This window comes from Symphalangus syndactylus, chromosome 14, assembly GCF_028878055.3.
Source record: "Symphalangus syndactylus isolate Jambi chromosome 14, NHGRI_mSymSyn1-v2.1_pri, whole genome shotgun sequence".
Lineage (NCBI taxonomy): Eukaryota > Metazoa > Chordata > Mammalia > Primates > Hylobatidae > Symphalangus > Symphalangus syndactylus.
This window is the reverse complement of record NC_072436.2, coordinates 35,009,918-35,035,820: the sequence shown is the minus strand read 5'-3', so window position 1 is coordinate 35,035,820 and position 25,903 is coordinate 35,009,918. Positions and strand designations below refer to the sequence as shown.

At 36.0% G+C, this 25,903-nt stretch overlaps 1 long non-coding RNA gene across 2 annotated transcripts in view; it reads left to right on the top strand.

Moving 5' to 3' along the window:
- Nucleotides 1-25,903, top strand: part of LOC134732326 (uncharacterized) — a 107,899-nt gene that overhangs the window by 48,143 nt on the left and 33,853 nt on the right. The gene's annotated exons all lie outside the window — the stretch shown is intronic.

Here is a 25,903-nt window from a genome sequence, read left to right as displayed (position 1 = left end):
TAGCATGAAGCGTTGTTGAATTTTGTCAAAGGCCTTTTCTGCATCTATTGAGATAATCATGTGGTTTCTGTCGTTGGTTCTGTTTATATGCTGGATTATGTTCATTGGTTTGCATAGGTTGAATCAGCCTTGCATCCCAGGGATGAAGCCCACTTGATCATGGTGGATAAGCTTTTTGATGTGCTGCTGGATTTGGTTTGCCAGTATTTTATTGAGGATTTTTGCATCGATGTTCATCAGGGATATTGGTCCACAATTCTCTTTTTTTTGGTTGTGTCTCTGCCAGGCTTTGGTATAAGGATGATGCTGGCCTCATAAAATGAGTTAGGGAGGTTTCCTTTTTATTGATTGGAACAATTTCAGAAAGAATGGTACCAGCTCCTCCTTGCACCTCTGGTAGAATTCGGCTGTGAATCCGTCTGGTCCTGGACTTTTTTTGGTTGGTAAGCTATTAATTATTGCCTCAATTTCAGAGCCTGTTATTGGTCTATTCAGAGATTCAACTTCTTCCTGGTTTAGTCTTGGGAGGGTGTATGTGTTGAGGAATTTATCCATTTCTTCTAGATTTTCTAGTTTATTTGCATAGAGGTGTTTATAGTATTCTCTGATGGTAGTTCATATTTCTGTGGGATCGGTGGTGATATCCCCTTTATCATTTTTTATTGCATCTATTTGATTCTTCTCTCTTTTCTTCTTTATTAGTCTTGCTATCGGTCTATCAATTTTGTTGATCTTTTTCAAAAAACCAGCTCCTGGATTCATTGATTTTTTGAAGGGTTTTTTGTATCTCTATCTCCTTCAGTTCTGCTCTGATCTTAGTTATTTCTTGCCTTCTGCTAGCTTTTGAATGTGTTTGCTCTTGCTCCTCTAGTTCTTTTAATTGTGATGTTAGGGTGTCGATTTTAGATCTTTCCTGCTTTCTCTTGTGGGCATTTAGTGCTATAAATTTCCCCCTACACACTGCTTTAAATGTGTCCCAGAGATTCTGGTATGTTATGTCTTTGTTCTCGTTGGTTTCAAAGAACATCTTTATTTCTGCCTTCATTTCATTATGTATCAAGTAGTCATTCAGGAGCAGGTTGTTCAGTTTCCATGTAGTTGAGCGGTTTTGAGTGAGTTTCTTAATTCTGAGTTCTAGTTTGATTGCACTGTGGTCTGAGAGACAGTTTGTTATAATTTCTGTTCTTTTACATTTGCTGAGGAGTGCTTTACTTCCAACTATGTGGTCAATTTTGGAGTAAGTGTGGTGTGGTGCTGAGAAGAATGTATATTCTGTTGATTTGGGGTGGAGAGTTCTGTAGATGTCTATTAGGTCTGCTTGGTGCAGAGCTGAGTTCAATTCTTTCTGTTGTTGATTTCTAGTTTGACTCATTGTAGTCAGAGAGTGCACTCCATATGGTTTCAATTCTTTTAATTTTTTAGGTTTATTTTACTGCCCAGGATGTGCTACGGGCATGTAAAAGTTATGCGTATTCTACTGTTGTTGGGTAAAGTGTCCTATAAATGTTAATGAGATACTTTGTGGTGTTGTGGAGTTGTTCTATATGCTTTAAGATTTTCTACATAGTCAATGTATCGATTGCTGATAAAGGGATGTTGAAGTATTTCACTATGGCTATGAATTTGTCTATTTCTCCTTTTAGTTCTTTTTGTTACTGCTTTGCTCCTTTTACAGCTCAGTTGTTTGCTGCATACATGTTTAGAATTGCTATATTGTCTTAGTATATTATATCATTATGAACTGTCCTCCTCTGTTTCTGGTAATTTTTGTTTATTTGGTATTAATATAGCCACTCCTGCTTTACTTTAATTAATTTTCACATGATATATCTTTTTACATTTTTTTCTATTTTACCTACCTATATTGTTATATTTGAAGTGAGCTTTTTGCAGACAGCATACAGTTGAGTCAGGTTTTAAATCCACTCTATCAAACTCAATGTAGAAATCTTTTAATTGGTCTATTTAGACCACATACATGTAATGTAATTAATTGTTGACATACTAGAACTTGTCTGCCTTTTTACTTTTTGTTTCTTTTTTCCTGTCTTTTATTTCTGCATCATTCCTTGAGTTATTTGACCATTTAAAGAAAATTTCATTTTGGTTGGGCGCATTGGCTCACACCTATAATCCCAGCACGTTAGGAGGCCGAGGTGGGTGAATCACCTGAGGTCAGGAGTTCCAAACCAGCCTGGCCAACGTGGTGAAATCCTGTCTCTATTAAAAATACAAAAAAATTAACTGGGCATGGTGGCAGGCGCCTGTAGTCCCAGCTACTTGGGAGGTTGAGGCAGGAGAATGGCATGAACCCGGGAGGCGGAGCTTGCAGTCAGCCGAGATTGCGCCCCTGTACTCTAGCCTGGGTGATAGAGCGAGACTCTATCTCAACAAATATATATATATAAAAATTAGCTGGGTGTGGTGGCGGACACCTGTAATCCCAGCTACTTGGGAGGCTGCAGCAGGGGAATCGCTTGAAGCTAGGAGGTGGAGACTGCATTGAGCCGAGATTGCATCATTGCACTCCAGCCTGGGTGACAAGAGTGAAACTCTATCTCAAAATAATAATAATAATAATTTCATTTTGTTTTAGCTATAGTGTTTACAAAGATCTTTGAGATATAATTCACATACCATAAAATTTATCATTTAAAAGTTTATAATTCAGTGGTTTTAGGTATGTTTACAAAGTTGTGCATTTAATTCTATTTAATTCTAGAATGTTTTAATCATGTTCAAAAGAAATTGCACACCCATTATCAGTCACTTCCATTTTTCCCTCCATCTAGCACCTGGTAACCTCTAATCTGTTTTCTCTCTGTATGGATTGGAGTATTTTGGATTTTTATGCAAATAAAATTATATAATATCTGCCCACCTGGCTGTGAGTTATTTTATTTAATGTAATGTTTTCAAAGTTCATCTAAGTTGCAGTATGAATCAGCACTTCATTCATTTTTTTGGGATGAATAACATTACATTATGTGGACATGCCACATTTTATTTATCACTTCATCAGTTGATACACATTTATGTTGTTCCCAGTTTGGGGCTATTATGAAGAATGCTGCTATGAACATTTGTGTACAAGTTTTCATGGGGACATGTGTAGTTAATTCTCTTGAATTTATACCTAGGAGTAGAATTGCTGGGTCATATGGCAATTCTATGTTTAACTTTTTGGGGAACTCTCAAAAGGTTTTCCACAAAAGCTGCACAATTTTGTATCACCACTACCCAGTGGCAATGTGTGAGGGTCCAAATTTGTCTACATTCTCACCCACACTTGCCATTATCTGTTTTTTTATTTGAGTTATTGTAGTTTCCAATCTCAGAATTTCTATTTAGGTCATTTTTAATAATTTATATATCCTTATTGATATTTGTGATTTGTTGAGACATCATTCTCTTACTTCTTTCTACATAGTTTATAGTAGTTCATTGAACATATTTAAAATAGCTCATATAAAGTCTTTGGCTAGTAATTCCAATATCTGGTCTACCTCAGGGATAGGTCTATATTTTCTGAGTATGGGCCACACCTTGTTGCTACTTTGTGACATGTTAAATATTTTGCTGTTGTTCTTAAAAACCTGACGTTTTAAATAATATAATGTACCGGCTCTGGATATCAGATACTCCCGTTTTCCCAAGATTTGTTGTTATTGCTGTATGTTGGTGTTGCTGTTGGTTTTTGTTGTTTGTTTAGTGCTTTTTATGAAGTAATTATATAAAATAGGTTCTTATGTCATACATGGCCACTGAAGGCTGTGCTCAGTTAGTTTGGTGGTCAGATAGTGATTGGAAAGAGATTTTCTTAAATATCTAGAACTGGTAAGTCTTCAAGTCTTCGCTAAGGGGCTTTGTCAATGTGTTGGTGCATAATTTCAAAACACAGGCAAGCAATTTACAACTCTACTTTAGCCTTCACTTCCTCCTGGCACAGAGCTTCAAGATTAAACAGAAGTGAGAGTTCAAGGCTTTCTTAGGCCTTTTGTAAGCAAATGCACAGGCCTGGGTATGTGAATATCTCTAGGTAAGTGTTGGCCATTTAGGTAGAAAAATATTGGCATGTAAATAATTTTTGTTGTTGTTATTCTTTGCACCAAGTTATTATACTTGTTATAATTAATGACCCTGGTGACATATCATTGTCACCCAAAAGCCATAGTTTACATTGGGGTTCACTCTTAGTTCTGTACCTTCTATGTATTTGGTAAGTATACAGTGACACATATCTACCATTCATTTTGTAAAATAGTTTTACTGGCTGAAAACTTTCTGTGTTTTGCCTTCTCATCCCACCCTCCTTCCCTCCAACCTCTGACAACCACTAAGCTTTTCACTATCACTATAGATTTTTATTTTCCAGGATGTCCTAAAGTTAGAATCATTCAATATGTGGATTTCTCAGGTTGGTGATTTGATTTAGTAATGTGCATTATATTTCCTCCATGATTTTTCATGGCTTGATAGCTCATTTATTTTTAGCATTGAATAATATTTTATTGACTGGATGTACCATATTTCATTTTTCCATTCACCTACTGAAGACATCTTGGTTGCTTCCAAGTTTTGGCAATTATAAATAAATATACTATAAACATTGTGTACAAGTTTTTACATGAACATATTTTCAACTCCTTTGGGTAAATATTGAGAAGTGTGATTGCTGGATTGTATGGTAAGAATGTGTTTAGTTTTGTAAGAAATCTCCAAACCATTCTACCAAGTGGTTGAACAATTTTGCATTTCTACCAGCAATGAATGAGAGTTCTTGTTCAACAGTCTCACGAACATTTGGTGTTGTCAGTATTTTGGATGTGGGTTATTTTAATAGGTATATAGTGGAACCTTGTTTTGATTTGCAATTCACTAATGCTATATGATGTTAAACATCTTTTTAAATGTTTACTTGCCATCCGTATATCTTCTTTGAAAAGGTGTCTGTGCAGGTCATTCACCTAATTTTAATTTAGATTTTTTTTATTGTTGATTTCTTGGGAGTTCTTTGTGTATTTTAGATAACAGTTCTTTATCAAATGTGACTTTTGCAAATATCTTTTTTTCGTTTGTGGTTTATCTTCTCATTTCCATGACATTGTCTTTTACAGAGTAGAAGTTTCTAATTTTAACAAAGTCTAGCTTATCAATTATTTCTTTAGTGGATCATACCTATGGTATCATATCTAAAATGATATTTTTATACTCAAGGTAAGTTATGCCAAACCATACCCATGGAGTTTATCATATGTTATCTTCTTAAAGTTTTGTAGTTATACATTTTACACTTAGATCTATGCTACATTTTGAGTTGATTTTTGTGAAAGTTGTGAGATGTGTGTCTAGATTCTTTTGCTGTTGTTGTGGTTGTTGCATATAGATGTCCAGTTTTTCTGACACCATTTGTTCAAAAGACCATCTTTGCTCCAGTATATTGCATTTGCAACTTTGTCAAAGCTCAGTTAACTATATTTATTTGGGTCTATTTCTGGGCCCTCTATTCTGTTTTGTTGATCTGTCTACACTTTGCCAGTGATACATTGTCTTGATTACTATAGGCTTATAGTAAGTCTTAAGTCAGGTAGTGTCAGAACTTTATTCTTATATATTGTGTTGGCCATTCAGGGTCTTTTGTCTCTCCAGGTAAACTTTAGAATTAGTTATTAGTATCCACAAAATAACTTTTGATTGGAGTGGCAGTGAATGTATAGATAAAGTTGGAATTGGCATGTATTGGCTTGTATACATTAACCTTATATCCTGTAACCTTGCTATAAGTGTTTATTAGTTCCAGGAAGTTTTTGTTTATTGTTTTTATCCTTATTTTTATTTTCTTAGTTAGCTTGGCTAAAGACTTACTGATTTTACTGATCTTTTCAAAGAATCAGCTTTTGGTTTCATTGATTTTTTTGTTATTGATCTCCTGTTTTCAATTTTATTGATTTCTCCTCTAATTTTTATTATGTCTTTTCTTTTGCTCACTTTGGACTTAATTTGCTCTTTTTTTCCTAGTTTCCTAAGGTGGAAGATTAGATTATGCATCTTTCTTCTTTCCTAATATACACATTGAATGCTAACAATTTTTCTCTAAGCAATCCTTTCATTAAATCCCACATATTATGATCAGTTATAATATCATTTTCAAATTGAGTTTGAAATATTTTAAAATTTTTCTTGAGATCTCTTCTTTGACCTATATGTTATTTAAACATGTGTTGCTTAATCTCCAAGTATTTGGGGATTTTTCAGCTATATTTATGTTATTAATTTCTGGTTTAAGTCTATTGATGCCTGAGAGTACTTTTTGTATGATTTCTTTGTATGATTTATTTTCAGAGTTTTAAGTGTTTTATAATCCAGAATATTACCTACTTTGGCAAATGTTCCAGGTGAGCTTAAGAAGAAAGTGTACTCTGCTGTTGTTGGATAAAGTAGTCTATAGAAGTTGATTATATCTAGTTGATTGGCAGTGTTGTTGAGTATTGTTCAACTATGTCTTTACTGATTTTCTGTCTGCTATATCTATCCATTTCTGATAGAGAGGTATTGAAATCTTCAACTATTTTTTTTTTTTTTTTTTTTTTTTGAGATGGAGTCTCGCTCTGTCACCCAGGCTGGAGTGCAGTGGTGTGATCTCGGCTCACTGAAAGCTAAGCTCTGCCTCACGGGTTCACGCCATTCTCCTGCCTCAGCCTCCTGAGTAGCTGAGTCTACAGGTGCCTGCCACCATGCCCGGCTAATTTTTTGTATTTTTAGTAGAGACAGGGTTTCACCGTGTTAGCCAGGCTGGTCTCGATCTCCTGACCTTGTGATCCACCTGCCTCGGCCTCCCAAAGTGCTGGGATTACAGGTGTGAGCCACAATGCCTGGCTGAAATCTTCAACTATTAATGTAATAGTGGATCCCTCTATTTATCCTTATTCTATCAATTTTTTAAATTGACACGTAATAACTTTACATATTTGTGGGGAATATAGTAATGTTGCCATACATACAATGTATAGTGATAAGATCAGGGTAATTAGCATATTCATCATCTCAAACATTTACCATTTCTTTGTGTTGGGGAGATTCAATATCCTCCATCTAACTATTTGAATCTATATAATGTTATTTTTAACTATAGTCATCCTACAATGCTATGGAACACTAGAACCTATTCCTCTTTTTTAGCTGTCCTTTAACAAATGTCTCCTATCTGCCACTTCTCTAGTATCTACTAGAGCATCTAGTTGACTATCTACCCTAGTATCTTCTGTTCTACTTTTTATTTCTATGAGCTCAACTTTTCTTTAGCTTTCACATATAACTGAGAACATACAGTGTTAACTTTCTGATTTTGGCTTGTTTTACTTAGCATAATGCCATCCAGTTGCATTTATGTTGCTGTGAATGACAAAATCTTATTTTTCCTTATGGTTGAATAGTATTCCATTGTGTATATATAGATATATATAGATATATATAGATATAGATATCTATATATATCCCCCTTTTCAGCTTTTATTTCAGATTCAGGGAGTACATGTGTAGGTTTGTTGCATGTGTATATAGTGTTATGCTGAGGTTTGGGGTAGATTGATGCCATCACCGTAGTAAGTGAGCATAGTATACAATAGTTTTTCAACCTTTGCCTGCCTCCCTCTCTCCTCCTTCAGGTTTTCTCCAGTATCTATTCTCATTTTTATGTCCATGTGTACCCAGTGTGTAGCTCTTACTTATAAGTGAGAACATGTATGCTCCTGTAACACATTTTATTAATTTGTCTGCTGTTGGACACTTAGGTTGATTCCATATCTTAGCTATTGTGAATAATGCTGCAATAAACATGGGGTGCAGATGTCTCTTGGATATACTCATTTTCTTTCCTTTGAATAAATACCCAGTAGTGGAATTGCTGGATCATCTCGTAGTTCTACTTCTAGTTTTCTGAGGAATCTTCATACTGTTCTTCGTAGTGACTATACTAGTTTACATTCCCACCAACAGTGTATAAAATTCCTTTTTCTCTCCATCCTTGCCAGTATTTGCTATTTCTTGTCTTTTGATAATGGCCATCCTAACTGGGGTGAGATTATACCTCATTATGGTTTTTATTTGCATCTCCCTGATGATTAGTGATGTTGAGCATTTTTTTTCATACACGTATTGGCCATTTGTATGTCTTCCTTTGAGAAATGTTTGTTCAGATCATTTGCCTGTTTTAAAATTGGATTGTTTGCTTTTTGCTGTTGAGATGTCTGAGATACTTGTATAGTCTGGATATTAATCCTCTGTCAGATGAGCAGTTTACAAATATTTTCTCCCATTCTGTGGGTTGTCTCCACTTTGTTGATTGTTTCCTTTGCTGTATAGAAGCTTTTCAGTTTGATATAATCCCATTTGTTTATTTTTGCTCTTATTATCTGTACTTTTGAGGTCTTATTCATAACATCTTTTCCCAGATCAATGTCTTGAAGCATTTTCCCTCTGTTTGCTTCTAGTAGTTTTATAGTTTTAGGTTTTACATTTAGGTCTTTGATTCATTTTGAGTAGATTTTTATATAGAGAGAGGGGTGGAGGGGGTTTCATTCTTCAGCATATAGATATCCAGTTTTCCCAGTAACATTTATCAAAGAGGTGTCCTTTCCCCAATCTATGTTCTTGGTGCCCTTGTCAAAAATCAGTTGGCTGTAGTTACATGGATTGATTTCTGGGTTCTCTATTCTGTTCCAGCAGTCTGTTTTTGTTTTTATGCCAGTACCATGCAGCTTTGGTTACCATAGCTTTGTAGTATATATTGAAGTCTGGTATTTTGATGATATTAGCTTTGTTCTTTTTGCTCAGCTTATTCAGTGTCTTTGGAGGTTCCATACAAATTTTAGGATTTTTTATTCTATTTCTGTGTGGATGTCATTGCTATTTTGAGAAAGATTGCATTGAATCTGTAGATTGCTTTGGGTAGCAATCATTTTAACAATGCTAATTCTTCTGATCCATGAACACTGGATGTTTTTTCATTTGTTTGAATCCTCTTCAATTTCTTTTCTCAGTGCTTTATCATTTTCCTTATAGAGGTCTTCCACCTTCTCCGTTAAATTTGTTCCAAAGTGTTTTAATTTTTGTAGCTATTGTAAATGTGATTGCCTTCTTGAGTTATTTTTCAGCTAGTTCATTGTTTGTATAGAAATGCCAAGAATTTTGGATACTGGTTTTGTATTTTCCAACATTACTGAATTTGCTTATCAGTTCTAAGAATTTTTTGGTAGACTCTTTAGGTTTTTCTATATATAAGATGATATTGTCTGCAGACAGGCTTCCTCCTTTCCAATTTGGATGGCCTTTATTTCATTCTCTTGCCTAATTACTCCAGCTAAAACTTCCAGTACTGTGTTGAATAAGAGTGGCGAAAGTGGGCATCTTTATCTTGTTCCAGTTCTTACAGAAAAAGCTTTCAGTTTTTCTGCATTCAGTATGATGTTAGCTGTGGTATGTTGAGTATTTTGTCAGCATACCTAATTTACTGAGAGTTTTTACCATTAAGTGTTGTTGAATTTTATCAAATGCTTTTTCTGCATCTATTCAGATGATCATATGGTTTTTGTCCTTCATACTATTGATGTGATGTATTACATTTATTGATTTGCATACATTAAACTATCTTTGCATTCCTGGGATAAATCCTACTTGATCCTGGTGTATTATCTTTTTCAATGTGTTCCCTCACACATTGTGATGCTCTACTGTTAGATGTTTACATGTTAATAATTACTATGACTTCTTAAAGAATTGAAGAATTGTTTTCAGTTTGTAATGCCCCTCTTTATCCCTGATAACTTTCCTCACTCTGAAGTCATCTCTGTCTGAATTTAATATAACTATTCCTACTTTCTTTTCATAAGTGTAGCATGGTATGTATTTCTGCATTCATTTATTTGTATATATGTGTCTTTGTATTTAAAGAAGATTTGTTATAGACAACATATAAATGAGTCTCGTCTTTTGATCCACTGTAATAATATATGTTTTTTAATTTGTGCACTTAGACCATTGGGGCTCAAAGTGATTACTAATATAGCTTAATTAATATCTGTTGCCCTTATTCTTTATTCCTCTTTATCTGTTTTTTTGTGGTTTTGATTGGACATTTTATATAATTCCATTTCTTCTCCTTTTAAAGCATGTCAGTTTACTTTTATTTTTATTTTTTTAGTGGTTGCGCTAGAGTATGCAGTATACGTTTACAACTAAGCTAAGACTACTTTCAAATAAAACTGTACCACTTCACTGGTAGTGTGAGTACTTCATAATAATATTTTTTAAAAATCTGTATTCTTCCCTCCCATTCCTTGTATCATTTCATGTCATTCATTTTACTTATAGGTAATTATACATACACACACACACACACACACACACACAAACATATATACCTCAACATGTATAATTAAATACATTGTTGCTATAATTATTTTGAACATACTGATATCTTATGTCTGTTAGATCAATTAAGAATAAAAATATAAAAGTTTATTTAACCCTCACTAATTCCCTTTTTAATGCTTTTCCTTTCTTTATGTAGATCCCAGTTTCTAACATTTCTTTTATTATTATTATTATTGTTTTTGAGATGGAGTCTTGCTCTGTTGCCTAGGCTGGAGTGCAGTGGTGCGATCTTGGCTCACTGCAACCTCTGCCTCCCAGGTTCAAGCAATTCCCTTGACTCAGCCTCCAGAGTAGCTGGGATTACAGGCACACACCACCATGCCTGGCTAATTTTTTTGTGTTTTTAGAAGAGACAGGGTTTCACCATGTTGGCCAGGCTGGTCTCGAACCCCTGATTTCAGGTGATCCACCTGCCTTGGCCTCCCAAAGTGCTGGGATTACAAGTCAAGTGTGAGCCATCGTGCCTGGCCTCTGATCTGTATTTTTTTCCTTCTCTCTGAAAAGCTTCTTGAACATTTTTTTTTTGCCAGGCAGGTCTAGTGGCAAAAAATTCTCTCAATTTTTGTTTTTTAAAGGCAATCTCACAGGGTGCAGAATTCTAGATTGGTGTTTTGGTTGGTTGGTTGTTTGTTTTTCTTTCAACAGTTTAAATACTTCACTGTGCTCATTTCTTGCTTGCATGGTTTCTAAGAAGTCAGATGTGTTTATAATCTTTGTTCCTCTATAGGTAAGGTACTTTTTTCCCCCTCTGGACTCTTTAAGGAATCTTTTTCATCTTTGATTTTCTACAGTTTGAATATGATATGCCAAGATATAGTTTGATTTTTTGGTTGGTTACAGTATTTATCCAACTTGGTATTCTTTGAGTGTCCTAGATTTGTGGTTTGGTGTCTGACACTAATTTGGGGGCAGTTCTCAGTCATTATATTTTTAAATACTGTTTCTGTTTTCTTAATCTCTTTCTTCTCCTTTGGTAGTCCCATTAAGCATGTGTTACACCTTTTTTAGTTTCCCCACAGTTCCTTGATATTTTGTCCTTTTTTAGTCTTGTGTCTCTTTGTTTTTAGTTTTATAGGTTTCCATTGTCATATCCTGAAGCTCAGAGATTCTTTCCTCAGCTGTGTTCAGTCTACTCATGAGCCCATTGAAGGCATTCTTCATTTCTGTTAAAGTGGTTTTGATTTCTAGCATTTCTTTTTTATTTTTTCCTAGAATTTTTCTGTTTTTGCTTACATTATCCATCTGTTCTTGCTTGCTGTCTATTTTTTCCACTAAAGACCATAGCACATTAATCACAGTCTGTTAAAATGTTTTTGGTATAGTATTTCTAATATTCCTGCCATATCTGAATCTCATTTTGATGCTTGTTCACTGTGTTTCTTTGTTTTGTTTTTATTTTTTGCCTTTTAGTATGCCTTGTAATTTTTTGTTGTAAGGCAAACATGGCATACTGGGTAAAAGGAATGGTAATACATAGGCCATTAGTGTGTGAGGGGAAGGAGGATATTTTTTATTTCTATACATATTAGGTCTCTCCTATCAGATCTCAGTCTTTTGTTTAGTCTGTGCCCCTGAACTGTGTACTGTACCAGTGTTTCTCAGTCATTCCCCACATCCCACCTAGGTGGGACAGGATAGCTGGAGTGGACTGGAGTTATGTAATTTTCTTCCTTCATGTGGAAGTCTAAAGAAAGCTAGAATTGGGTATTTCCTTTACCTCAGGTATATTAAGCTCTGGTAAAATAGATTCTGCTGACAGTAGGCCTTGTTAAGAATAGAATTTTCTTACATATTTCCAAATTATTTTTAGAAAATTTTTTTCTCCATCCCTTGACAGAAACATGAATGGATTGCTTTTCTGATATTTGCTATTAGGACCTGGTAGATCTCCTAGAGGTAAAACGCCCAAAAGCGTGGGTTCCCTCTTATGACTGAGTCCTTTGGAGTTTTTATCTCTTGGACTTGTCCACACTGAGCCTCCAGCAATTCTTCAATTATAGTTTAGGTTTTCTTACCCTGGCACTTGTTTCCGTAGAAGTTTCTGCTTGTGGGTTTCTGCTCTAGTCAATTGTGATTTTTCAGTATCTGCCTTTCTTCAATTTTGGGAGTAGCATTTTGCCCGCTGACCTCATTTCTCTGATTAATTTTAAAGAGTTGCTGATTTTTCTGTTTGTTCAGCATTGTATTTGTTTTGTAGAACTAAATGACAACTTCCCAGCTTCCTACATGCCAGACCAGAAAGCCTCTGTTGAAGTTTTTCAAGTTCAAGTTTTTCAAAGTTCCCTATGAACATCTCATTCTCCAGAATTTATTTTAAGTTTTTGGTTATAATGTTGTTTTCCCCAACTCCTATCCACACTTTAGGCATATGCAGTGTTTCAGAATTGCCAAACATTCCTAGAGAAAAGCCTCTGTACACTAAGAAAGCTTTGAACTTGGTCAAATAAAGATATCTCTGTAAGTGAAGCCTTCCAGGGAACTGTCAGACATGTCAAGAAATTACAATTCCCTAGATATGGTGTTTTGAAGAAGCCCAACACCTCTCTTCCCTGACCAGTGTCTGTCAGGGTGCTCATTTTTACTGTAGTTGTAGATATTTGTTTTCAAAGACACAGCAGAGGCAAGCATGGAAATAGGACTATGTAAAATGCCACAAAAGTCCCTGTTCTAACTGAGATTACATCTTTTTTCTTGATGAAGCTCACTGTTCTTACTGAGAATCAATCCTTTTTGTTTGGGCAAATGCTCCCTGGATTGCTGCAAATCATTAGTTGATTTTCGGCATTCCAAAAAAGTTGATTCTGACAATTTTGCTAGTGTTCTTATTGCCTTTATGGGGTGGATGACCTTTGAATGTCCTTACTCTACCACTTCAGTGGAGTTGCCTATGGTGTTTTTGAGTGTATCTTTGCATAGCCTTTTTAGTGATTGTTCTGTGCATTTTATTACATATATATGGTTTATTACAGTCCATTAGTATCGTTACCAGTTTGAGAGAAGTATAGAAGCCCTACCTATTTTTATATTTCTTTATCTTCTCTTGATTATAGCGCAACTGTCTTAAATATCTTCTAATATATACATTTAGAATCACATCAAATTGTTTTATGTTTTGCTTCATCCATCAAACATAACTTTCGATAACTCAAGAGGAGAATTTACATTATTTCTTCATGATGTTCTAGTGTTCCCTTTTTTATCTTTTTTTTTTTCTGTTTACAGAATTTTCTTTAGTTGCTGTCTTAGGGTTGGTCTGTAGGTGACAAATTCTCTTCTCAATTTCATCTGAGAATGTCTTAATTTTCCCTCTATTCCTGAAGGTTATTTCTACTGACTATAGGTTTCTGGATTGACTTTTCAGGGTTTGTTTGTTTGTTTGTTTTCTTTTTCCAGCATCTGAAAAATATTGGGACATTTACTATTAGCCTCCATGATTTCTGGTGAGAAATCTACTGTCATTCAAGTTGCTTTCCCCATATAGGCAAAATGCTGTTTTTCTGGCTGCTTTTAAGATATTTTATCTACCTTTAGTTTTTAAAAGTTTCATTTGCTATGTTTTGGCATGGATTTATTTAGATTTATCCTGTTTTGGATTCATTCAGATTTATTGATTTGTAGATTAGATTTATGTCTCCTTCCAAAGTTAGAAGGTTTTCTTCTACTTTTTCATTGAGTACTTTTCCTGTCACACCCTTTTTCTCCTCTCTTTCAGGGGCTCTCTGACGGGAATATTAGATCTTTTGTTAGCGTCCCACGTGCCTTTAGGTCTCTGATTTTTTTTTCCAGTTTACATGGATCATTTGTATAGTTTCGTCTTTAAATTCACTTATTCTTCACACTTTCCCCTTTATTTTGTTGTTGGGCTCATCTAAGTTTTTTATTTTGTTTATTGTTTCAGTTCTAAATCTTCTACTAGGTTCATCTTTATAGCTTCTATTTCTTTTCTTTTCTTCTTTTTTTTTTTTTTTTTTGAGATGGAGTCTTGCTCTGTCACCCAGGCTGGAGTGCAGTGGCATGATCTCGGCTCACTGCGTGCTCTGCCTCCCGGATACCAGCAATTCTTCTGCCTCAGCCTCCCAAGTAGCTGGGACTACAGGCGCCCGCCACCACACCCGGATAATTTTTGTATTTTTAGTAGAGATGGGGTTTCCCCATGTTAGCCAGCATGGTCTTGATCTCCTGACCTCGTGATCCGCCCATCTCAGCCTCCCAAAGTACTGGCTTCTATTTCTTTATTGATGGTTTCTAATTTTTTAATGGGGTTTTCTTTTTCCTTTTTTTTTTTTTTTTACCTAATTTGAGTGTTTGTAATTACTCATTAAAGCATTCTTTTGATGACTGCTTTTAAATCTTTGCTAGATAATTTTAACATCCCTGTCACCTTGGTATTGTAATCTGTTGTTTGTGTCTTTTCATTTTGTTTGAGATATTTTTGGTTCTGGTATAAAAAATCATTTTTATTAGTCAGGAAACAACAGATACTGGAGAGAATGTGTAGAAATAGAAACACTTTTACACTGTTGGTGGGAGTGTAAATTAGTTCAACCATTGTGGAAGACAGTGTGGTGATTCCTCAAGGATCTAGAAGTAGAAATACCATTTAACCCAGCAATCCCATTACTGGGTATATATCCAAAGGATTATAAATCATTCTACTATGAAGATACATGCACACATATGTTTATTGCAGCACTATTCAGAATAGCAAAGACTTGGAACCAACCCAAATGCCCATCAATGATAGACTGGATAAAGAAAATGTGGCACATATGCCCCATAGAATACTAGGCAGCTATGAAAAAGAATGAGTTCATGTCCTTTGTAGGGACATTGATGAAGCTGGAAACCATCATTCTCAGCAAACTAACACAGGAACAGAAAACCAAATACTGCATATTCTCACTCATAAGTGGAAGCTGAACAATGAGAACATATGGGCACAGGGAGGGGAACATCACACACTGGGGCCTGTCAGATGATGGGGGGCAAGAGAAGGGATAGCATTAGGAGAAACACCTAATGTAGATGACGGGTTGATGGGTGCAGGAAACCACCATGCCACATGTATATCTGTGTAACAAACCTGCACATTCTGCACATGTATCCCAGAACGTAATAAAAAAATCATTTTTATTGAAACCTAGAGTTTTTGTGCTATTACTCTAGATTTTACTTATACCTGCTGTTTTAGCTCTATTTCTCTGACAACACTCCAGCAGTAGAAAGGTGGGTCCTTCATGATTACTGTCAGGTGGTTGTCAGTAAGGACCGAGGTTCCTTAGTTTTTGTTGACAACTGAATAGTCTTTTTACTACCACTGAGTAGGGGTAGGAATTCTAACATTTCATGTGGCTCTACTGACAATGCAGTGGAGGTAACCTTATTACCATTGGCTAATTATAAAATTCTTGTTTCTTCACTAGGCCTTTTGACTCCACCTGAGTGGGGGAGGGGTATCTCATTATTGCCAACTGGGGATGGAAATATAGGTTTCCTTCTTGATCCCTGCTGTGGGTCAATAGCAGTGATTGTTGAGTTTGAATTCCAAAAATATTTACTACAATAAAACTGACTTTAAATAAAAAACAGTTGAATTATCTATATGAGAGGAGACATCTGAACTCAGGAATAAAATCTAGTAGAAAATAAAAGAAAAATATACCTTATGATTTTGCTCTTTGCATTTTCTATGAATCCTTACTTAACATGCTTATTTTGGATTCCTCTGTTTTCTCTATCATTTTTTTTTTCTTGGTGGTTCTGCATTTAAGACAAAGCAATATATTCTGAGAGGGGAAGCTGTAGCAGCTTCACAGAAACATTTTGATCCCACTGAGATAAAATTATTTTGCAGCGTTGTGTCTGCATGTTGTTCTCTCTCTGCATTCCTATTCTTGAAGATACGGATATATCTCTGTAAAAAATTCTCTTGTACCAATTTCCTCAGGCCAGAAATCCCTGTTGCATAAATCTCATGGTATATTGTTTGTAAAGAAAAAAAATCATTTTTATGAGGAAGTTCAGATCTTGACCACATATTGCCAATATGGCCAACTTTTCTTTTAAAGTTATCAGCTTACTTTATTTCTCTTCTGATTAATGTCAATTAAGTACATAAATTAATACTGTTTATAAAAGTTACTTGTTTGGACCATGAGTGGAGAAAGTTTCTCACCGAATTTTCCTCTTATCTCATGTACAGTTCTCAGTGTGCAGAATCCAATTCAGGAGGAAGCAAAATAGATTAGACTTTAAGATGCTTCAGTGTTTTAAAGAAAATGTCAGAAACTATTGATGTTCAGATTCTACGACAAGCATATATCAATCTAGAAAATAGACCCAAGCACGAAGGATTTTTCAAGGCTACAAAAGCACACGCTCATATGTAGTTATTTTCTGCACAACATAAAGCAAGCAGTAATTCTTATTCCTTCAAAGAAAGTGTATGAAAAACTATAAGCCCCAAACTACTCTGTTCTCACCTCTTTTCCTATTTCTTTAGCTCCCTATGCTACACTGACACTCAAGGATTTAAGGACTCAAGAGACCACTTTCATTTTGGGATGTGCAGTGGAACTGATGGGGGAAAGAGGGTAGAGTCAGACCCTGGCTCTTTCAAAGCACAAGCATCTCTATCTTGCTTTATATCTGGGTGAGAATCATATTTTTAAGGAAGGCTTAATCAGTGATGATGAATTGAAAATCATTCTTTTTCTTGTGTGTGACTCAGCTGTTGTTTCAGAAGTCAAACCTTGGGTCAAAGATCAAAACCAATATTTTCTAATATGACTCTCTCGTAATACAGTTAATAGAAATACCAGAATCTCTTTATTGTTTTCTTTTTAATATTTAATTCACCCGTTATATTGTGTGATCATTTGCTTACCTGCCAATTGCCTGTCTCTCTACCCTCCTTGTGAGCATGGAATTTGATTGCTTTGTTGACTGCTGGCTTGTTAGTGCCTGACACATTGTAGGTACTAAGGATTTTTTTTTTAAAGGAAGGAAAGGCACAGTGAGTTGGAGAAGACTAGTGTGATTATTGGGCTCTTTATGTTCTTGACTCTAGGGTCCTAATACATAAGTATCTAAAAATGGGGATGAATGGTTTAGGAAGAGAAGGTGAGTGGTTTATTTTTTAACACGCTGGGTTTTAGATGCCCCAAAGACATTGTCATGCAGATGCCACCTGGAAAGTTACATTGGAAATCTGAAGCTGAAGGAATAGTTTGTGCTAAAAGAGAGACCGAGGATTCAATAGCATATATAAGATGTAGTATTTGGTGCATGAAAAGCGCTTGGCAGCTTTTGTTACATGAGATGAGATGACCAGTGAGCTGAAGGCTTAACCACTGAGCACACTAATGTGGAACTAGAGAAAGTATTTTTACAGTTTTACAGAATTATAACCCCAGCAAAAAAAACTAAGTGAAACAACAAATACTGGCAATTAAAGGGTGACTGCATGGAGACTTCCAGAAATATTAAAAGCTTTCTCTCTAGTAGCTATGTCTCTATTTCAGGGGGAGATAAAATCTCTGGGGCCATTTGTTTATAACTTAAAAGATTGTAAAATACTAGAGAGCAAAGGTTTATCTATCTCTTTCCAGGGAAGAATAGCAGTTATATAGCAGTTCCTATATAGCAGTTCCTATATAAGTTCATAGATTCATACCTTCAAGGTTTCTCTCTCGTAGTGCCAAAGAACAAAAATCATTTGCACATGCAGGGTAATATCTGGGTCTCATCTCATCACTCTGAAGGGAGAGAATGGGGTATAGGAAATCAACACAGTTGTTGCTGTCAAGTAATTATATGACTCCAATCCCAAAATCTCATGTTTGATTAATCAAAATAATATAGATGTTAAAAACATGTTGACCAATATGCATAGGCCAAGGACAGAAAAAGAATTCATAAAGATAATTGAGAAATGGAAGAAAGTGGTATCTTAGAACACAACTGAGTTTTCAAACACTTGAAGAGCTCCGAAGTATAAGATAGATTTGACTTACTCTAGATTGTAGAGGGCTGCATAAGGCTCAATTATTGCCCATTATTGGCAGGCAAGTTTGGGTAAAAAAAGTCAAAGCGATTTTATGAAAGTTTTCAGTAATAGACTATGGTTGCATAGAATCAAAGAAGTGATAGGGTATTATAATGAAAAGAATACTGGACCAAGAATAGAACAATTTGGGGGGGCTTTTTCTATTATGCATAGCCATGCTGTTTTAGGTAACTATTAGCATATTTGAATCTGTTTTTTTATTCTTGATCTATTTATTAAACAGGACTATCCTGATGATCAAAAGATATAAAAAAATTGATATACATCAATTTGTAAATTTTTAAGTGCCAAAGGCATCAAAGATAAACTCTCCTGAACTAAAGTATTAACACAGAGATGAAGTGGCCAGCTCTCAAGCCATCTTGTATATCTGACATTCTGATGATGATGATCCCAACTATCTGAGAGTAACCTCATAAAGAAACTTAGGTTGGAATCCATGAACAACTGAGACTAGTCAATCCACAGAACCATGAGGGATAATCGTATCTAGTTTTAAATTGGTAGTGGTGCTATATAGATAGATAGTGTACCTCAATGTATTTCCTATGTGAAATGAGACTACTCAAGAAACTGAACTACCTGGGATTTCTAAGCTTAATCATACTGATACATTTTGGTAAAAGTGTATTCTTTGTGTTTATCACACAGTTAATTGTACCTTTTAAAATTTTCTGTGCTACAGTGCTCATTTTCTCCAAGCCTTCAACTCAGTTCTCTGTGTGACAATTTCACTGTGATTCCAGTTACCCCAAAGGATATAACTCAGTGTTCCTTTCCAGAGCCAGTTATGTCACCAGGGAAGTGCTGCAAATATATTGCTTAGGGATAACACACGGATCCTCCTTACAGTGTTTTCTTTGTTTAAGAAAGTAGAATTACATAGAGAAAAATACGTATATCTTCCCATCCTTTGATAGGTCCCATAAGCACCTGAGAATTATATGAGAACATGGTCTTGTTTTTTGAGAAAATGGTCTATTTTGGGCATACTTTTCAAGATCGAATGCTGATGTTATTTCACCATAGGACACAGCCATTTCTCAGCAAGGAGGCAGTAGGTGATAATGACGGCTTATATTTTAAAACTACCTTTAACTTGTCAAAATGCTTTCATATATGCTTATAAAATTACAGAGTATTAAAGTCAGGAAGGATGTCAGGCAATGACAAATCTAATCCTTTCATTTTCCAGATAAGGATAATGGAGGCTAGCAAGTAAAGTCATTTGCTCATGAACATTTTGCTAGTTGGTGGCAGAACCCAGATTCTTTAGTCTCTATCTATGATTATGATACAATTTCTGCCTTAAAAGACCCCTCTGTGGTAAATGTGCAGGACTTGTTTGGCTCGTCTTATAATGAATGGGTGAAGGCATAATATCATTTCATTGAGTCATTAAATTGAGGTCAAAAAGGCAATTTAAAACAGAACCCCAAACACTGTTAAAGCTCTTCATCATACCAGCAATTCCACTCCTAGGCATAGACTCAAAAGACATGAAAACACACATACACACAAACGTTTTTACAGGAATGTTTATAGCAGCATTATTCGTGATAGCCAAAGAGTGGAAACAACTCAAATGCCCACAAACTGATGAGCAGATAAACAAAATGTACAATTTCCATACAGCAAAATATTATTCAGCAATAAAAAGGAATGAAGTACTGATACATTCTACAACATGGATGATCCTTAAACATGTTAAGTATAAGAAACCAGACACAAAAGGTCACAGATAGTATGATTCAACTTATATTAAATATCTAGAATAGGCTAATCTGTAGAGTCAGAAAGTAGAGTAGCAGTTGCCTACGGCTGCAAGAGATGGGAGAATAAGGGTGACTATGAAAGGGTACAGGGTTTTGCTTTTGTTTTTTTTTTTGAACAATGAAGATGAGGATATTCTAAAATTGATTGTGGGGATAATTGCACAACTGTGTGAATTATACATGTTGAATGAGTCAATATTTAAGCATTTGAATTTCATCTTAATAAAGCTGTTACCAAAAAAAAAAAGAAAAATGAAAAGAAGACTATACTTCATCATGATCTCAGAGGCTAAGATGTGATTTAAAAGTGGCACATTGTATAGTGATTTGATCATTACATGCATCAAAACATCACCCTGTACCCCATAAATATGTACGCTTATTATGTGTTAATTAAAAACAAAATAAGACAAACAAGGGAAGAGGTCCCAAATAGGATTACATTCCGGAACACTGAATTATACCAGCTGAGCAGATCTATTAATAAGAGATTCAAATAAGTTAATAGTTGTGATGTATTGGTAATATGGGTTGGCTTTGCCTAGAGCAGTATTTTCTACTTGGTCAACATTTTCCTGAAGATACAGATGATAATTTAAGGGGTAACTCAGATTTTCGTTAACATAAAATTAATTAATTGATGCTGATTCTATTTGTGCTGGTGATATAAAGTGTGCTCTTAAAACAAAATAATTTGAGTTAAAAAAAGAAATGATATACAAATAATGGTGTAGTTGGTATGAGTGGATGTTAAAAAAAATGAAGAAGGTTTATAGACAATTGACTTCTGAGAAACTCTGGTCCAGAGAAAACTTCTTCTCCCAGGGCTCAGATTATTCCCTAAGCTTCTCCAATGATAGTGAGTTCTTGGTTACCAAAGGGGGGAACTATGTGTGTATAGATAGATGGCTCAAAAGCACTTGGTCTCAAATTTGGTGGCACACGGCTTCAGATGCAAATCAAAGGTTTCTTACTCTTATGTGAAAGACCACAACTAGCATTTGATGAAATGATGTAGTGAAAATAATAAAGGCTCTTGAGCTCAAGAAATTTGGATTTAAATATTGGCCTGTGACTTGTAAAACTTTGGGCACATCACAGTATCTCTGAGATTGTGTCTTTTTTTGTAAAACAGAAATAGCAGGACTTATTTTAATAACGGAATTGTGAGGATTAATTAAAACAATGTAAGTAGCATAGTGTATATTACCTGACAGAGAAGATGATTAAAGGCTGGCTTCTTTTTTTCTATTAGAAGTTGTACAATCACATCTCATGGAGCAGAGGAGAAAGTTAATTGGCTGTGCCAGTCTATCAAGAAGATGAATGTTAAAGCTCTTGCGGGGTTGAAGGGTGAGGCCCTCAGGTCTTTCCAAGTCAATTGCTGCTATTGGTCAGTCACACTCCAGGGCCAATTAGCACATTCCTTGTACAAAATTCACTTCTTTTTAAAAGGCTTCCCTGTCTCACTCTGCCATTCTGATTACTGTTCTGGACCCCTTGGTCCTTATGCAGAATTGTTGGGTTTCGTTGTGCTTAGTGACAACATCTTCTTTCCATAAAAATGGAAAGATCATTACAGAAGTTCCTTTGTGGTCCCAGATGCCTCCTACTAGAGGGAGCAGATCCTCAGGAGCTTGGCAGTTAAGTACATGGCAGTTAAGATGGAGCAGAAATGACTTCCCTTGGAGTCCCATTGGCCCATTCACATGAAATACAGGAATGTGTCTTTACTTAGTATGCAATGTGAGCTGGTAAACAGAGCATGGGCTCTGAATTTTCTACACACTTGCGTGTACCTTCTGAGACCAAGTTTTATTGGCTTTAGGACCTCTATAGTTATCTGTCTCACTTGGTCTGAGAATTCTCTGATGAAACAAGATGATGAGAAAGGAAGATAAAGAAATAAATGGAGAGTGGTCTGAGAATTCTCTGATGAAAAAAGATGATGAAAAAAGAAGAAAATAAATGGAGAGAAGAAGAAAGGAAAGAAGGAAGGAAAAAGGGAAGAAGGGGGAAGAAAGAAAAAAAGGATGTAAGGAAAGGAGGAAGAAAGGATATTAATGCTGTTTTAATCAAAATGTTGTGAGAATAAATAAAAATGAGGTTATATGAGAGATAATTAGATTAGGCACCTAGTAAACATATTCCTCTCTCTTCTTTCCTTTTTTTTTTTTCTTTTTTGAGACGGAGTCTTGCTCTGTCGCCCAGGCTGGAGTGCAGTGGCGTGATCTCGGCTCACTGCAAGCTCCGCCTCCCAGGTTCACGCCATTCTCCTGCCTCAGCCTCTCCAAGTAGCTGGGACTATAGGCGCCAGCCACCACCTCCGGCTAATTTTTTGTGTTTTTAGTAAAGACGGGGTTTCACCGTGGTCTCGATCTCCTGACCTCGTGATCCGCCTGCCTCGGCCTCCCAAAGTGCTGGGATTACAAGCGTGGGCCACCGCGCCCAGACTCCTTCTTTTTTTTGACTAGATTTTGAGTTTGAAAGCATTTGTTAAATAAAGTCTCTATAGATGTAGTGAGTGGAGAGTATAAAGCTATCAGGGAATAGATATCCTTAAGGATATCTACAACTCAGATAAGACAAAAACATATTTAACATAAATTGGATTGTGGAGCAATAGTCAGGAACTGCACATAAAAGCTAATAAAAATCCTTATAAATATCACTAGGAAGCCTCCACTGAGAGAGTCTCCTTTCTCCTATATCATCTCATTACAGTGACATTTCAGTCAATACATTTTTGACTTGATAAATGACTCCTTTTGTCCTCAGGCAGTGAATACTGTTTCACTAGCAAACTTGTCATAGTTGGAGAAACACCAAGATGGGGGCTATATTATTATTGTCATTTTATAGATGAGAGAATTCAGGCTTACTGTGGTGAAATAACATGTCCAAAGTCATATAACTAGGGAGGGGTCACTGGGACTCTGTTCTGTCCAACCCTAGAGACTTTACTCCGTGTCACCTTGTGTTACAGCCTCACCAGGTCTTGGAAAACATGAGGGGAGGAGGTTGTTTGGCAGGGAGCATGTGTGAAGGGTATTCTAGCTTCAAGAAATTACAAGGAAAATACCTTAACATGTTCTGAAGAAACAGACCTTAGACTAATTGATATATTTGGATCAGAGAGATTAGTTTACCACTGGTAGCTACCAGAGCACTGCAGGAATGTCACTGACTTCAGATTTAAAATAGAAAAAAACAATGGACAAAGCCTGGATGTTTAATTCTGAAATGAATTTTTTTTTTTTTTTTTTTTTTTGCTTTGCAAGTTAGCAGAAAAAAAAATAACTGTGCCGTCAGGTTTTTTACATTTTTTTTTCTATTATTAAAATCACTACAATCACAGCACTTTGGGTTGGTGTTTATGCACATGTGCACATGATGACCATTGCTTTCCATTTGCAGGTGGGAAAGGCCATCATGATGCAAGGTAAGAAAAATGCTAATAGACTTCATCTTCTGAACATTGAAGGGGATGATCTCAGTTTCTGGGGAGTCATACATTATTAGTGTGATTTTTAGGGTAATGCAGAAAATGCATAATATCTACTGCTTTTTAAGTGATTGTGAGATGGATACTTTAAAAACTGTTGTGATGAAACTGCTCATAGGGAAGGGTGGTGTGTGAGGACTGTGTGGTGGGTGTTGGAAAGCATATGGGTTTTTTTCTTAAAATGAAGGCTGAACATTCAGGGAAATATGATACACTGGTTACAGGCTATCTATTTCTGGGCACCTCTTTAGTCTCCCTTTTGTGACCTTCTTGTACTTCCCCAAATCTTATAACATTATGCAGCTGCTCAGAGTGACTTATTCCTTTGATTTTAATCCACATATCAAACCCTACCCTCCAACTCTTAATTCCCAGAGCCAGAGGTTCAATTTTGTAGGAGCAATGGCTGTAAAAACAAAACAAAAACAAAAACAAAACCCATCTATTTGTCTAATATCAAGTGGATCAAGCCTATTTCATGCCTAGTAAATTAAAGCAGGAACCAGGAAATAATAACCAGCTGCAGCAGCATCAGCACTCTCTAGGAATTTGTTAAAAATGCAGAACTTCGGGCTCTATCTCTGACTGGTTAAGTCAGAATGTGCATTTGAACAAAATTCCCAGGTGACTGAGGTTGAAGAAACTCTTTCTTTTGAGACCTACTGCCTTCTATGGGAGAGAAAATTCAGGTCAGACTTTCCCAATTATGACATCTCAACACAGTATACCATTTCCATGTGATCTTAACAAGTGCTATAGTCAGAGGGTGATTTGCTCAAGTTGGTTTGGAAAACTGAGTTATATGATGCTAAATTAAGTGAGCAATGATAATGAAGACAATACTGATGAACATACTAAGATTACTATTACTACTACTACTGGCTGCTATGTTTGAATACTTATATCAATGCCCACCTGAAAATTTTTCTCAATTATTTCTTTACCATAATTCAGTGAGGAAAATAAAATAAGTGTCCTCATTTCATGTGTGGAGAAAGGAAGCTCCAAGAAATTAAATATATGGCTAAAAGCCACACAGCCAGTCAAGTAGAGCTTAGTCTGAAACCCAGGTGGGTATCCCTTCAGAAACTAAAACAGTCTTCTGGTCCCCCCAAAGTTTCTAAGAGCTTTTAGAATTCTGACCACTTTATAAATCTTCAAACTAGAGATGCAATAGCTAAGGTTTCTCAAATGAATCTGACATAGATCCCATTTTGAAGGGATAGAATAGCTATCTAGAATAGATTCCACAAATCATCTGGGAGCCATTTCCTTTTGTCACAGCCTCATAGATGGTGCTGGGCATAGGTAATGTGGTGAAACAGGGGCACTTTATGTGTAACTTTGAGGCACCAAAAGGCCTGCAATTCCTTGATAGACTGTGAAAAGTATGGCTCTCACTATTAAAATAATTTATGGCCAGATGCAGTGGCTCATGCCTGTCACTCGAGCACTTTGGAAGGCCAAGGCAGGCAAATTGCTTGAGACCAGGAATTCGAGACCAGCCTGAACAACATGGCAAAAACCCATCTCTGTTAAATATACCAAAATTAACTGGGTGTGGTGGCACATGCCTGTAGATCCAGCTACTCAGGAGGCTGAGGCAGGAGAATCACTTAAGTCTGGGAGATGGAAGTTGCAGTGAACCATGATCACACCACTGCATTCTAGCCTGGGCAATAGAGCAAGACCCTGTCTCAAAAATAAATAAAATAAAATAATTCATTTTTTTAAGCACCTAAAAATATTTTATTTTGCTCAAGCCTTGCTTTTCAACTCTTTGTTAGGTGTCTCATAAGCAGAGTACTCTCAATTCTCTTTCAGAACATAAAGATGAGCCAAAATAAGTGTTTCTCAAGCTCAGTTTTGCTTCAGCTTAAAAACTGGTATGAGTTTCCTTCCTGCCCTGGGCTGGATATTCTTTGTTTGCTCTTCCTTGATTTCCTCCTCCTTTCTGGTCCAGGGCCCATCATCAGCCTCTATCAATTGCATTAATAGGCCTCTCTCGCCCTCTGGCTTATGGTTAGATTTGACCAACAGGCAATGGGAGATCAGAGTGGAGATGGATAGAGAGGTCAGGTTATTTACTCACTTTGCTCCCTCCTTGATGGGCTACAGATTCAA